This window comes from Heterocephalus glaber, unplaced genomic scaffold (genome assembly GCF_053883595.1).
Source record: "Heterocephalus glaber isolate CG9 unplaced genomic scaffold, H.glaber_assembly_v1.0 deba00001744, whole genome shotgun sequence".
NCBI classification, from domain to species: domain Eukaryota; kingdom Metazoa; phylum Chordata; class Mammalia; order Rodentia; family Bathyergidae; genus Heterocephalus; species Heterocephalus glaber.
In genome coordinates, this window is record NW_028258450.1 from 4,408,076 (window position 1) to 4,424,922 (window position 16,847).

The 16,847-nt window shown below is 37.1% G+C and overlaps 1 pseudogene; it reads left to right on the plus strand.

Annotated features, from left to right (window-relative positions):
• LOC147821359 (cytochrome c, somatic-like) lies at positions 1–567 on the plus strand (annotated as a pseudogene).
• Positions 568–16,847: the final 16,280 nt, after the last annotated feature.

Genomic DNA, 16,847 nt, shown 5'->3' on the forward strand with positions numbered 1-16,847 from the left:
ATGGGTGATGTTGAGAAATTCGAGCTTTTTGTACAGAAGTGTGACCAGTGCCAACAATGGAAAAGGGTGACAAGCACAAGACTGGGCCAAATCTCCTTGGTCTGTGTTATGGTTTAGATCTGAGGTGTCCCCAAAGCCCCATGTGTTTAGAAGGTGACATGGATCATGGAAGCACTCTACTTACCACTGGACTGTCCATGATGTGAGCAGCTTTCCTCCTTGCTAGGCATTGCCACTATGCCATTTCTGCATATTAGCCTACCAACCATGGACTGAAACTTCTGAAACTGTGAGCCAAAATAAACCTTTCCCCCTTTAAATTGAGAGTAGCAGGTATTCTGTCGCAGTGACAAGAAAGTGGTAGAAAACAGGTTAGGCTCTTGGATTCTCTTACACAGATACCAACAATGACAAATGCATCTTCACCTGGGGAGATGATACATTAATGGAGATTTTAGAGAATCCCAAAAAGTACATCCTGGAACAAAAATGATCTTCACTGGAAGTAAGAAAAAGGGAGGAAGGGCAGACACAAAAGCTTGCCTCAGAAAAGGTACTAATAAGTAATAGTCAATACCTTCTTCATTACAAAACAGTAATGTTTCCTGACTTTTTTATGTCTACCATAATTTAATTAATCTCATACGCCAGAAATCGGATCATGAATGGCTGATAGAATATTTTTGTTGGACAGTCCTAATTTAGTAAAATTGGCCTGTGCTTAAATAAATATGATCTTTTTTAAAAAATAAAGTTTTAATAGTAATTTCAGTTCAGAAAATACTACTATAGCTTTCCCTTTCTAAAGCTATGGTTGGGCTGAATTAGTAAAATTTAACTTTAGTTTGAGTAAAGCCATCTCAAAACCTACTGAAAATTGATGTTACACTTAGATTTATATAACTGGATATGGGAACATATTTCATTTTTTAAAATTTTATTTTGATATAATACAAGTAGATATTAATTGCAAAAATATAATAGCTGCTCTATGAAAAACTAATTTTTCATTAAAAATGATTAGAGAATAACAATGGTAAATACACACTGTATCATGATCTACAAAGAATACATTTTTATTTGCTAATCTCTCAGCTCATTTCCTAATAATACTATGGCTTTTTTGCCTAAAACATTTTAAATATTTGCAAAGTATCTTAGATTCTGTATAATTTTGAACAATTTCTTCCTATTTCACTAAACTTATTATTCTTTTTTCACTAAGTTTATTGGTACATTTTAGGTATATAATACAGTAACATTCCTCATTGGGTTCTTGTACCTTTACATGATGTATCTTAGTTCTTATTTTTTCCCCATTTCCCTGCCCTCTCTTCACCCCTTCCATCCTTCCCTATTTACAAAGACTTTGTTTCCATTTTTTCCTTTTCTCATATTTTTCTTTTCCCTTCTTTCCTTGACCCACCCTTTCCACTTCCCCTACTCCTTTAGACCTTTTCTTCCTATTTCACATTATCAATTATACCATTTGAGCCTTATTTACACTTTCAGTTTCTCACACCTGAGAAACTATTTGGTATTTACACGTGTCCTATTTATTTCACTTAAGAGTATAGCCTCAATGTGCATACATTTACCTAGAAATGTCTCTAGTTTCTCATTCTTTATGGCTGAGTAGTACTTCATTTTATACAAAAATCACATCTTCTTTATCCAGTCTCTAGTTGATGGGCACTTGGGCTGTTTCCAAGTTTTAGCTATTACAAACTGTGCCACTGTAACTGGGTGCACATATATCACTGTGGTATGATGCTTTTAATTCCTTTGGAAAGATACCCAGAAGAGGGATAGCTAGGAAAATGGGACCTCTAATCCTTGTTTTTTGAGGTATCTCCATATTGATTTCCACAGTGGTTGCATCAGTCTGCACTGTCTCTTATCTCTTTTGCTCATTTCTCTTGCAGTGCAGAAGTTTTTAATAAGATGAGATCCCAGTTCTTGATTCTTTGTGCTAGCTCCTTTGCTACTGAGGATTTGTTCATAAAATCTTTTCCTATACCATTGTCTTCAAGAATTCTACCTATCTTCTAGCAAGTTTAGTGTTTCTATTTTAATATTAGATCTTTAATCCACTTTGATTTTAGTTTAGTGCTTGGTGAAAGATAGGGGTCTAGTTTTAATCTTTGGCAGGTTGAAATGCAGTTTTTCAACACCATTTATTAAAGAGGCTATCTTTCCTCCAGTGAGGATGGTTGGCTCCTTTGTCAAAGATGAGATAGCTGAGTATGTCTGGAGTTGTTCCTGTATCTTTTAATCTGTTCCATTGGTCCTCGGGTCTATTTCTTTGCCTCATTCATTAAGTTTATTGGTACATTTTAGGTATACAATATGATGACATTCATCATTGGGAATTTGTACCTTTACATGATATATCTTGGATCTTATTTTTCACCATTCCTGTGCCCTCCCTTCACCCGCTTCACCCTTCCCTATTTACAATGATTTTGTTTCTGTTTTTTTCTTTTCTCATATTTTTTCCTTTCCCTTCTTTCCTTTTCCTATCCCTCCCATTTCTTCTTCCCCTTTCCACCTTTTATTCCTGCTTCACCTTATTTGTTATACATTTTAATCCTTATTTACACTCAGTTTCTCACACCAGAGAAATTATTCAACATTTACATGTGTGTGTCCTATTTATTTCACTTAAGAGTATGACCTCAATGTACATACATTTACCTAGAAATGTCTCAAGTTTATACTTCTTTATGGCTGAATGGTACTCTGCTATATTAAAAAATCTTTTTTATCCATTCATCAGTTGGTGGGCATGTGGCGATTCTTCAAAAAACTAAGATTAGAGGTCCCATTTGACGCAGCTATTCTCCTTCTGGGTGTCTTCCCAAAAGAATTAAAAGAATCATATCACAGTGATATATGCACACCCATGTTTATAGCAGCACAGTTTGTAATAGATAAATCTTGTGAATGTATTTAAATACTGGGGAAATTTTTTATTGTGTCAGAACCAAACAAGACTGACCTGTGTTTCAATTTGTGTTCATTAGCCTGCTGAAGGCAATGGTTGAAGATAAGAAGTAATGTCTACTTTATATTTTCAGTCTTAACTATGCCAATTTAATTAGAATTCCCTGTACATGAAGTGCTGCCTTTTACTTTTTAAAAGGCTTTTTAGTGTTGTGCATGTACAATACAAATAAAGAATATTTAATACTTCTCACATTTTATAGTTAATCTACTGATTCTGCCCCACTAAACTGAAGACCATGATCTTGTAGGAAAACACTACTATCATTGTTTTTCTCACAGGGTTATGGATGAATTTACAGTAGAGGCTGTAAATCCCTTGTATATCCCAGGAAAGTTTCAAGATGTTAATGGTACTATCGATTCCAGACTTTGAAAAGCCGAAAAGACCTCACAAACAATAGGTTGAGGTCCAACCTGGATTTGCATTACCCAGTGCAGCAAATTGGAAAATAAAATCAGCTGCCTTTCCTGCTATGCTCAGAAGGAGTCACCGAGCAATTCCAGATAGTAGACACCAAAACAAGCCCAAGCACATTTAACTATTTGATCTTTGTCAAAGTGGCCAAAAACATGCACTGGAAGACAGATAGCCTCTTTAATAAATGGTGCTGGGGGAAACTGGCTATCCACACTCAGAGGATTGAATGTACACCCATATCTCTCACCATGTATTAAACTAAAATCAAAATGAACCAAAGATCTAAATGGTAAAATGGAAACAATCTACTAAAAGATGAAATAGGTAAAACTCTTGAAGTCATAAGCATAGGTGAAGACTTTATGAACAGAAGCCCAATTTCACAAGAAATAGTACCAAAAATCAACAAATGCAATTGTATCAAATTAAAAACTTCTACACAGCAAAAGAAATAGCCAACAGAGTGAATACACAGCCTACAGAATAGGAAAAAAACTTTTGTCAGCTATTCCTCAGTATAAAGAATTCAAAAACATTAACACAATATAAAAATCCCAATCAAAAAATAGGCAAGTGAAATGAATAGTCACTTCTCAGAAGAAGTACAAATGGCCAATAAACACATGAAAAATGTTCAGCATCACTGGAGATCAGAAAATTACAAATTAAAGCACTCCAATTCCATCTTACCCCAAAAAGAATGAACATCATCACAAAATCAAATAATAACAAATGCTGGTGCAGCTGCAGGAAAAGCAAACCTTTTTACACTGTTGGTGGCAATGGAAACTAGTACAACCACTATGGAAATCAGTGTGGACATTGATCAAAAAACAAAAAATAGGGGTTTTCGGGTGGCTATAAGTTTGCACCTTCCTGTTTCCTGTGGAAGGTCGCAGCTTCCTGTTTCCTGTAGCTGACTGGCATGTTTCTTTGCAGAGGCTCTCCCCGTGTAATTTTAGTCTGACCATCATAGATCAGGCTTGAGAGAGGTCCAAGGGAAAGAAACAGGAATTTCACTGGAAGCATGTGAGAAACAGTGAGAGGCATGCTGTGGCTCCCAGCACACAGGAAGCTTCTGGGTAGGCATGCCATGGCTCCAAGCCCAGAGGAGACCCAAATCAGCACGCCACAGCTCCCAGGCAGCAGGAGGCTTCTGGGTAGGCATGCTGCAGCTCCCAGCATAGAGGAGATTCCAGGTAGGTGTGCCATGGCTCTGAGCCCAGAGGAGACCTCCAGATTAGTGCACCACGGCTCCCAGGCAGGAGGAGGCTTCCAGGAAGATGTGCTGTGGATCCCAGCACAGAGGAAGCTTCTGAGTAGGCATGCCACGGCTCCGAGCCCAGAGGAGGTAAGCCATGTGGGCACCAGGAAAACACACCCACCCTACCGTGCCACCCCCAGGCATCAAAATGAGAAGACAGATAAACAAGCCACAGAACCAGACTTCCAGATCACCTACAGCAACCCCAAGGGGAAACAAGATGGAACACTCTGATACTCAACCATCTAGTCTCCCTGAACTAGCAATGAAAGAGGATCTGGAAAAAATGAAATCAGAAATAATTTCTCACATAACAGCAAAGATTGTGCCCATAGTGCAAGACATGATTAATAAATCTAGAGAGGATACAGATAAAAAAAATAGAAGAGCTGAGGAACATGATGGAATGCCAATATAGGAAACAAATTGAATCCATAAAACAGATGCAAACAGATTTCCAGGAGATTAAAAACTCCACTGAAAGTCTGTGCACCAGAATGAGCCAATGTGAAGACAGAATTTCAGATATATAAGATAACATTGCAATTAGTAACCAGGAAAAGAAAAATTTATTTAAAATTTTAAGGGACCACCAGAAATCAATCCAGCAGCTGCTAGACGATGCAAAGAAAAATAACATAAGACTGTTTGGAGTCAATGAAGAAACAGGAGAGAGTGCAGATGACATTAAAAAAACTGTTTACAGAAGTGATGGCAGAAAACTTCCCAAGCAGGGGAAAAGAATTTGACATACAGATAAGCAAGGCATATAGGACTCCAACTAGCCTTGATCAAAACACATCTACACATACACATATAATTGTTAAGATTCCAGAAACCCAACAAAAGAACAAAATTCTACAAGTAGTTAAAGAAAGAAATCACGTACAAAGGAAAACCCATCAGAATCACAGCAGACTTCTCAATGCAAACCCTCAAGGCAAGAAGAGCTTGGCTTGATGGGTTTCAAGCCCTAAAGGGAAACAACCTCCAGTACAGATTGATGTACCCTGCAAAACTATTTTTCAAAATTGATGGTGAAATAAGTTACTTACATGACAAAGAGCACCTTAGGAACTCCATGAATACCAAATCCACACTCCAAAAAATTTAGACAAAATCCTAGGAAAAGACAATGAGGATCACAACCCCAGAAAGCACAACAGAATGAATCTGCCAGGCATGACAGGAAATTAAGAGCCAAGGGGGAGGATCAAACAAAAAGAAAAACTCATGACAATGATAAATCGATACATATCAGTTATAACCATCAATGTTAATGGTCTGAACTCACCAATCAAAAGAAATAGATGGACAGACTGGGTCAAGAAGCAAGATCCAACAATATGTTGCATACAAGAAACACACTTAATTCCAAAAGAAACTCATAGACTGAAAGTTAAAGGGTGGAAAACAATACTCCATGCAATGGGAACCCCCAAAAAAGCAGGAGTAGCTATCCTCTTTGCAGACCAAGTGCATTTCAAACCTACATTGATTAACAGAGACAAAGAAGGACACTATATCCTTGTAAAGGGAACAATACAAGAGGAACAGATGACCATCATAAATATCTGTGAACCAAACACTAGTGCACCCAACTATATGAAACAAACACTAATGGACATGAAAAACCATATGAGCAGTAATACAGTAGTAGTGAGGGACCTCAATACCCCATTGCCACAAATAGATAGATTGACTAGACAAAAAATAAGCAATGAAATCCTAGAACTCAAACTATTGAAGATATGAACCAACAGATGTTTACATAGTGTTTCACCCCAAAAGATCAGAATACACATTCTTTTCAGCTGCACACAGGTCATTCTCCAAAATAGACCACATACTCACTCATAGAACATATTTAGGTAAGTGCAAAGGAATTGAATTATCCTCTGTATATTATCAGACCATAGTGAGATGAAATTGGAGATCAATAGCAAAAGAAACTGAAAAAATTTCATAAACATGTGGAAATTTAACACTTCTGAATAACCAATGGGACACAGAGGAAATTAAAGAAGAAATCAGACAGTTCCTTCAAATAAATGACAATGACAATAAAACATATGGGAATCAATGGGACACAATGATAGCAGTCTTATGAGGGAAATTCATAGCAGTGAATACTCATACTCAGAAAACAGAGCATGCCCAATTAAACAACCTGATGCTGAACCTCAAGCTTCTAGAATGAGAAGAGCAGGACAACCCCAAAGCTCATACAAGGGAGGAAATTATAAAGATCAGGACAGAAATGAATTCAACGGAGACTAAGAAAACAGTACAAAAAATCAATGAAGCCAAGAGTTGGTTCTTTGATAGAATAAACAAGATTGACAAACCCTTAGCCAATCTTATCAGAAAATGGAAAGAAAGGGCCCAAGTCCATGCAATTAGGAATGAAAAGGGTGAAATTACAACAGACACAGCAGAAATCCAGAGAATCATTAATACTACTTCCAGAACCTATATGCCAGTAAGACTGAAACACAGAAGAAATGGACAGATTCCTAGACATGTATGAATTACCAAAGTTGAATGAAGAAGACCTAAAAATTCTAAACAACCCAATATCAATCAAAGAAATAGAAAATGTAATTAAAAACTTACCAATCAAGAAAAGCCCAGGTCCTGATAGCTGCACTGCTGAATTCTATAAGACATTTAGAGAGGAACTATTGCCAGTATTGTTTAAACTCTTCCGAATTTGAATTTGAAAGGGAAACAATACTCCCAAAATCATTCCTGGAAGCAAATATCACCTTGATCCCCAAAGCAGAGAAAGACCCAACTGAAAAAGAGAACTATAGGCCAATCTCACTAATGAACATAGATGCAAAAATCATCAATAAGATACTGGCAAACAGAATGCAGTAGATCATCAAGAAAATCATACACCCTGACCAAGTGGGATTCATCCCAGGGATGAAGGGATGGTTCAACATATGCAAAACAATCAATGTAATACACTATATCAATAGAGCCAGGGACAAAAAACATATGATCATCTCAATAGATGCAGAAAAAGCATTTGACAAAATCCAACACACATTTATGACAAAAGTTCCTACAAAAACTTGGAATAGATGGTCTCTACCTCAATCTGATAAAAGTCATCTATGAAAAACCAACAGCCAATATCATACTAAATGGTCAGAAACTGAAATCTTTCACACTAAAATCAGGAACAAGACAAGGATGTCCACTATCACCACTCCTGTTCAATATAGTTTTGGAAACATTAGCCAAGGCAATTAGACAAGAGAAAGAAATAAAAGGAATAAAGATAGGAAATGAAGAAGTCAAATTGTCATTATTTGTAGATGACATGATACTCTACCTAGAATACCCCAAGAACTCCACCAAAAGTCTTCTAGACTTAATAACCAAATTCAGTAAAGTAGCTGGATACAAGGTCAACACACAAAAATCAATAGCTTTCCTCTACATGAACAAGAGAGTCACTGAGAGAGAAATAGGGCAAACAATTCCCTTCACAATAGCCTCCAAAAAACCTGAAATACCTAGGAATCAACCTAACAAAAGAAATCAAAGACCTCTTCTCTGAAAATTATAGTACTTTGAAAAAAGATATTGAAGGGGATATCAGAAAATGGAAAGACATCCCTTACTCCTGGGTAGGAAAGATCAACATGGTGAAAATGGCTATGCTTCCAAAATTGCTATATAGATTCAATGCAATCCCAATTGAAATCCCAGCAGCATACTTCATAGACCTTGACAAAACAATCCAAAAATTCATTTGGAACAAGAAGAGACCTAGAATAGCAAAAGCAATCCTAGGTAACAGGGACATGGTAGGGGGTATAACAACCCCCAACTTGAAACTATACTACAAAGCTACTGTGATATAAACAGCATGGTACTGGCAAAGAAACAGACTTGAGGACCAGTGGAACAGATTAGAAGATGCAGAAACAACTCCAAACACACTCAGCCACCTCATCTTTGACAAAGGAGCCAAACACCCTCACTGGAGGAAAGATAGTCTCTTTAATAAATGGTGCTAAAGAAACTGGGGTTCAACTTGCCAAAGACTAAAACTAGAGCTATATCTCTCACCATGCACTAATCTAAAATTGAAATGGATTAAAGACCTAAATATGAAAACAGAAACACTGAACTGGAACAGAGGTTAGGTAGAACTCTTCAAGACATTGGGGTAGGAAAAGACTTTATGAACAAAACCTCAGTTGCCCGTGAACTAGCACAAACAATAAACAATTGAGATATCTTTTTACTGAAAAGCTTCTGCACAGCAAGAGAAACCACCAGCAGTGTGAAGAGACAACACACAATGTGGGAAAAAATTTTCACCAGCTCTCAGACAAAGGTCTACTATCTCAAATCTATAAAGAACTTTAAAAAATCAGACCTCCCAAATTTAAAGACCCAATCCAAAAATGGGCATCTGAAATGAACAGACATTTCTCACGCAAAGAAGTAGACATGGAAAATAAACATATGAAAAAATGTTCAACATCACTGGTCATTCACGAGATGCAAATGAAAACAATGCTGAGATTCCACTTCACTCCAGAAAGAATGGCTGCTATCATGAAATCAACCAACAACAAATGTTGGTGGGGCTGTGGTGAAAGAGGAACTCTGCTCCACTGCTGGTGGGTGTGTAGATTGGTGCAACCACTGTGGAAATCAGTATGGAGATACCTCAAAGAACTAGGACTGGAAGTCCCATTTGACCCAGCTGTTCCCCTGCTGGGTATCTTCCCCAAAGAATTAAAAGAATCATACCACAGTGATATATGTGCACCCATGTTCATAGCAGCACAATTTGTAATAGCTAAAACTTGGAAACAGCCCAAATGCCCATCAACTGGAGACTGGATAAAGAAAATGTGGTTTTTAAAATAAAATGGAGTACTACTCAGCCATCAAAAATGAGAAATTAGAGACATTTATTGCTAAATGGATGCATATTGAGGCAATACTCTTAAGCAAAATAAATAGGACACACGTGTAAATAACGAATAGTTTCTCTACTGTGAGATACTGAAAGTGGAAATAAGGACTAAAAGGTATAATAGATAATGTGAAATAGGAAGAAAAGGGACAAAGAGGAGGAGGAAGTAGGAGGGGTAGGGGAAAGGAAAGAAGGGAATGGAATTAATATGAGAAAATGAAAAAATGGAAACAAAGTCTTTGTAAACAGGGAAGGATGGAGGGGTTGAAGGGAGGGCAGGGGAAGGGAAAAAATAAGAACCAAAAGAGTATGTAAAGGTGTATATCTCCAATGATGAATGTCATTATATTGTACACCTAAAATGTACCAATAAAAGGATATACAAAAAACCCCACTAAAAATAAAAATTGCATTCAACCCAGCTATTCCTTCTAGGTATCTTCTCAAAAGAGTTAAAGACATCATATTACAGTGATACATGCATGCCCATGTTTATAGCAGCGCAGATCATAATACTTAAAGCTTGGAAACAGCCTATATGTCCATCAACAAATGCACGGGCAAAGAAAATGTGGATTCCACAGCTCCCAGCACAGAGGAGGAGGCTTCTGGGTCAAAATGCCACCACTCCCAGTGCAGAGTAGGATGCTTCCGAGCCAAAATACCACTGCTCCCAGAACAGAGGAGGCTTCTGGGTCAACGTGCCACAGCTCTCAGGGCAGAGTAGAAGGCTTCCAGGACAATGTACCACTGATACCAGCACAGAGGAGGTGAGCTGCACAGGTGACAGCAACACACACCCCACTCATCAAAATGAGAAGACAGGTAAACAAGCCTCAAAATCAGACTTTCAGATCACCTACAGCAACCCTAAATAGAAACAAGATGGAACACTGATACTCAACCACCTGGACTCCCTGAACTAGCAATGAAAGAGGATCTGGAAAAAAATGAAATCAGAAATAATTTCTCAGATAACAGCAGAGATTGTGCCCATAGTGCAAGACATTATTAATAAATCTACAGTGGACACACATAAAAAAAATAGAGGAGCTGAGGAACATGATGAAATCCCAACATAGGAAACAAATGGAATCCATAAAACAGATGCAAACAGATATACAGGAGATTTAAAATTCCATTAAAGTCTAGACAGCAGAATGATCAAACGTAAGGACAGAATTTCAGATACAGAAGACAAGATTGCAATTAGTGACCAGGAAAAGAAAAATTTATTTAAAATTGTAAGGGACCATGAGAAATCAGTCCAGCACCTGCTAGATAATGCAAAGAAGAATAACATAAGACTGATTGGAGGCAATGAAGAAACAGAAGAGAGTGCAGATGACATTAAAAAAAAAGCTGTTCACAGAAGTAATGGCAGAAAACTTCCCAAGCAGGGGAAAAGAATTTGACATACAGATAAGTGAGGCATATAGGACTCCAAATAGCCTTCATCAAAAAAAATGTACACATAGGCAAATAATTGTTAAGATTCCAGAAAGCCAACAGAAGAACAAAGTTCTACAAGCAATTAGAGAAAAGAAACAAATCATATACAAAGGAAAACTCATCAGAATCACAGCAGACTTCTCAATGCAAACCCTTCATGCAAAAAGAGCTTGGAGTGACACATTGCAAGTGCTAAAGGAAAACAGCCTCCAACCCAGATTGATGTACCCTGCAAAACTGTCTTTCAAAATGGATGGAGAAATAAGATACTTTCATTGCAAAGAGCACCTTAGGAAATTCATGAATACCAAATCAGCACTCCAAAAATTTTAGACAATATCCTAGGAACAGACAGGGAGGATCACAACCCCAAGAAGCCAGCAGAATGAATCCATCAGGCACAACAAGAAATTAAACGCAAAGAGGGAGAATTCAACAAAAAGAAAAGTCATGACAATGATAAGTCAATACATATCAGTTATAACCATCAATGTTAATGGTCTCACTCACCAATCAAAAGAAATAGACTGGCAGAATGGGTCAAGAAGCAAAATCCAACAATATGCTGCATAGAAGAAACACAATTCAAAAAGAAACTCATACACTGAAAGTTAAAGGGTGGAAAACAATACTCCATGCAATGGGAACCCAAATAAAAGCAGGAGTAGCTATCCTCTTTGCAGATCAAGTGGATTGCAAAACAACACTGATTAAAAGAGACAAAGAAAGACACTAAATCCTTGTAAGGGGAAAAATCCAAGAGGAAGAGATGACAATTCTAAATATATATGCACCAAACTCTAGTGTGCCCAACTATATGAAATAAATATTAATGGACTTGAAAAATCATATAAGCACTAATATACTAGTAGTGGGGGACCTCAATATCCCATTGTCACAAATAGATAGATGAACTACACAAAAAAGCAAAGAAATACTAGAACTCAATCAATCTCTTGAACAAATGAACTTAACAGATGTTTACAAAGTCTTCCACCCCACAAAATCAGAATACACAATCTTTTTAGCTGCACACTGGTCATTCTCCAAAATAGAACACATACTCGCTCATAGAACATTTTAAGTAAGTGCAAAGGAATTTAAGGCATCCCCTGTATATTATCAGAACAGAGTATGATGAAATTGGACATCACTAGCAAAAGAAACCACAAAACTTTCATAAACACATGGAAATTGAACAACACACTTCTGAATAACCAATGGGGCACAGAGGAAATTAAAGAAGAAGTCAAACAGTTCCTTCAATTAAATGACAATGACAATACAATGTATCAGAATCTATGGGACACAATGCAGTCTTATGAGGGAAATTAATAGCAGTGAGTGAATACTCATATTAGGAAAACAGAGTGAGCCCAATTAAAAAACCTGATGCTGAACCTCAAGCTTCTAGAAAAAGAAAAGCAGGACAAACCCAAAGCTCATACAAGGGAGGAAATTATAAAGATCAGACCAGAAATCAATGCAATGGAGATGAAGAGAATGATACAAAAAAATCAATGAAGCCAAGACTTGGTTCTTTGAAAGAATAAACAAAATTAACAAACCCTTAGGCAAACTTATCAGAAAAAGGAAAGAAAAGGCCCAAATCCATGCAATTAGGAATGAAAAGGGTGAAATTACAACAGACCCAGCAGAAATCCAGAGGATCATCAAGACCTACTTCCAGAACCTATACACCAATAAGAAGGAAAACACAGAAGAAATTGACAGATTACTAGATATGTATGAATTACCAAAGTTCAAAGAAGAAGACCTAAAAATTCTAAACAACCCAGTATCAATCAATGAAATAGAAAACTAATTAAAACCTTGCCAACTAAGAAAAGCCCAGGTCCTCATGCCTTCACTTCTGAATTCTACAAGACATTTAGAGAGGAACTACTGCCACTACTGTTTAAACTCTTCAGTGAAATTGAAAGGGAAGCAATACTCCCAAATTCATTTCTGGAAACAAGCATCACGTTGACCCCCAAAGCAGAGAAAGATCCAACCAAAAAAGAGAACTATAGGCCAATCTCACTAATGAACATAGATGCAATAATCCTTAATAAGATACTGGCAGTTTCCAGTTGATGGGCACTTGGGCTATTTCCAAGTTTTAGCTATTACAAACTGTGCCACTATAAACATGGGGGCACATATATCACTGTGGTATGATTGTTTTAATTATTTGGGAAAGATACCCAGCAGGGGAATAGCTGGGTCAAATGAGACCTCTAGTTCTAGTTCTTTGAGGTATCTCCATACTGCTTTCCACAGTGGTTGCACCAGTCTAATCTCCCACCAACAATGGAGAAGGGTTCCTTTCTCTACACATGCCTGACAGCATTTGTTATTGGTTGTTTTCTTGATAGCAGCCACTCTTTCTGGGGTGAGGTGGAATCTCAGTGTTGTTTTCATCTGCATCTCTAGAATGACCAGTGATGTTGAAGATTTTTTCATATGTTTATTTGCTGCTTTTACTTCTCTGTCTGAGAAATGTCTGCTCATTTCAGATGTCCATTTTTGAACTGGGTCTTTGAATTTGGGAGGTCTGATTTTTTTTCAATTCTTTATATATTCTAGATAGTAGACCTTTGTCTGAGTTACAGCTGCTAAAAATTTTTTCCCACATTGTAGGTTGTCTGTTAGCTCTGTTGGTGGTTTCTCTTGCTGTGCAAAAGCTTTTTAATAAGATGAGATCCCAGTTGTTGTTTCTTTGTGTTAGCTCCCATGCTACTGAGGTTTTGTTCATAAAGTCTTTTGCTCTGCCAATGTCTTCAAGAGTTCTACCTAACTTATCTTCCAGCAATGTTAGTGTTTCTCTCTTAATATTTAGATCTTTAATCCACTTCAATCTTAGTTTAGTGCATGGTGATAGGTATGGGTCTAGTTTTAATCTTTGGCAGGTTGAAATCCAGTTTTTCCAACACCATTTATTAAAGAGGTTATCTTTCCTCCAGTGAGGGTGATTGGTGGATTTTTTATAAAATGGAGTGCTACTCAGCCATAAAGAATGAGAAAATGGAGACATTTATAGCTAAATGGATGCATATTGAGGCCATACTCTTAAGTGAAATAGATAGGACACAAATGTGTAAAAACTGAATAGTTTCTTGAGTGCGAGAAACTGAAAGTTTAAATAAGGATTACAATGAATAATTCATAATTTGAAATAGAAAAAGGTCCAAAGTTGTAGGGCTGGTGGGAGGGGAAGGGGAAAGGGAAGAAGGGAAAGGAAAATTTATGAGAAGGAAAAAAAAATGGAAACAAAGTCTATGTAAATAGGGAAGGCTGGTGGGGATGAAGGGCGCACAGGTAATGGGGGAAAAAATAAGAACTAAGGTACATCATGTTCTGGTACAAACACCCAATGATAAATGTAAATGTATTGTATACCTAAAATGTACCAATTAATATATAAATTAAAAAAATAAATAATAATTTTTTTAAAATGGTGCTGGAAAAATTGGGTTTCAACTTGCCAAATTAGACCTATATCTCTCACCATGCACTAAACTAAAATTGAAATGGATTAAAGATCTAAATGTTAAAATAGAAACACTAAACTGGCTGGAAGAGAGGTTAGGTAGAATTCTTGAAGACATTGGTGTAGAAAAAGATTTCATGAACAAAACCTCAGTTGCAAGTGAACTAACACAAAGAATCAACAAGTGGGATCTCTTCTTATTAAAAAGCTTCTAGGGCCAGGGATTTAGCTCAGTGGTTTCGGCTGCCTGCTGTACAAGCGCAAGGACCCGAGTTCAATCCCTGGTACCAAAAAAAAAAAAAAAGTTTCTGCACTGCAAGAGAAACCACCAACAGTGTGAAGAGACAACCCATAATGTGGGTAAAAATTTTTACCAGTTATTCCTCAGACAAGGGTCTACTATCTAGAATATATAAAGAACTTTAAAAAATCAGACCTCCCAAATGTAAAGACACAATCCAAAAATGGGCATCTGAAATGAACAGACATTTCTCAGACAAAGAAGTAAAAGCAGCAAATAAACATGTGAAAAAAGCGTTCAACATCACTGGTCATTCATGAGATGCAAATGAAAACAACTCTGAGATTCCACCTCACCCCAGAAAGAATGGCTGCTATCATGAAATCAACCAATAACAAATGCTGGCAGGGCTGTGGGGAGAAAGGAACCCTGCTCCATTGTCAGTGGGAGTGTAGACCGGTGCAACCACTGTGGAAATTGTCATGAAGATACCTCAAATAATTAGGATTAGAGGTCCTACTTGACCCAGCTATTTTCTTAGCCATTTCTTCCCAAAAGAATTAAAAGAATCATACCACAGTGATATGTGTATGCACCCATGTTCATAGCAACACAGTTTGTAATAGCTAAAACTTAGAAACAACCCAATTGCCCATCATCTAGAGACTGGATAAAGAAAAATATCTTTTTTATATAATGGAGTACTACTCAGCCATAAAGAATGAGAAATTAGAGACATTTATAGCTAAATGGATGCACATTGAGTCAATACTCTTAAGTGAAATAAATAGTACACATATGTAAATACCAAATAGTTTCTCTCGTGTGAGAAACTGAACGTGTAAATAAGGATCAAAAGGCATAATTGATATTGTGAAATAGGAAGATAAGGTCCAAAGGGGAAGGGGAAATGGGTAAAGGAAAGAAGGGAATGGAACTAATATGACAAAATGAAAAAAATGGAAATAAAATCTTTGTAAATAGGAAGGGGTGGAGGGGTTGAAGGGAGGGCATGGGAATGGGGAAAATATAAGAACCAAGAGAGATTATGCAAAGGTATAAATTTCCAATGATAAATGTCATTACATTGTGTACCTAAAATGTACCAATAAAATTAATTTTTTTAAAAAAGAGAGAGGCAGGCATGGAGAAACACAGAAAGAAATATAAAGAAAAGGAAAAAGGAGACAGAAACAGAGAGAAAGAGAGAGAAGAACAGAGATAGTAAATGAAAATGACAGGAAAAGTCTGAAGGACAGCAAAGGAGTCACTAAGATACAAAAATGAAGAAGAAAGAAAGAAAGAAAGAAAGAAAGAAAGAAAGAAAGAAAGAAAGAAAGAGAGAGAGAGAGAAAGAGAGAAAGAGAGAAAGAGATGGGAAATGAGGTGCCACTCAAGAAATCCAAAACCTCAAAGCCTCTTATTCTGGAAATAACCAAGTCTGGGAAATGAGAACATGGCATGAAGGTGATTTATGGTCACACTGGTTCAAGTTCCATTTTTTACCAATTTGCTGTATGACTTTAGTAAGTGCTTAGCACATCTGTGCCTCTTTTTCCTCATGGTAAAATCAGGGAGTCCTACTTAGGATCCACTGCAGCATGTAGTTTTGGTAACCTGACAGATACCAAGAAGGGGCTTACATGCTTCTCCCAAACATTCCAGGATCATTGTAAAATATTTAAGAATCAAGACAATCTGGACAATGTATGTCAGAAAGCTAGTTTAAATTCTCTCGTGCATCCCTTCTTGAAAGCAAATTCTATAGCTCTTGGTCTAACATGAATCAACTGAAAGCTCTCCAGCTCCTTGTAGCTGAATATACAGAAGTGCCCTTTCTTCTCTTCATAAATTTTCTTGTCCCTGACACCAGGCCCTGCAAGAACCCATCACTCTACACATGATTGAATTCAATGGCCTCATGGATATGCATGAGAATGTCTTGGGTTTTGTTAATTAGACACAGGGTGATCCCATCCAAACTGCCTACTGATAATAACCACTTAAAGAGAAGCCTCT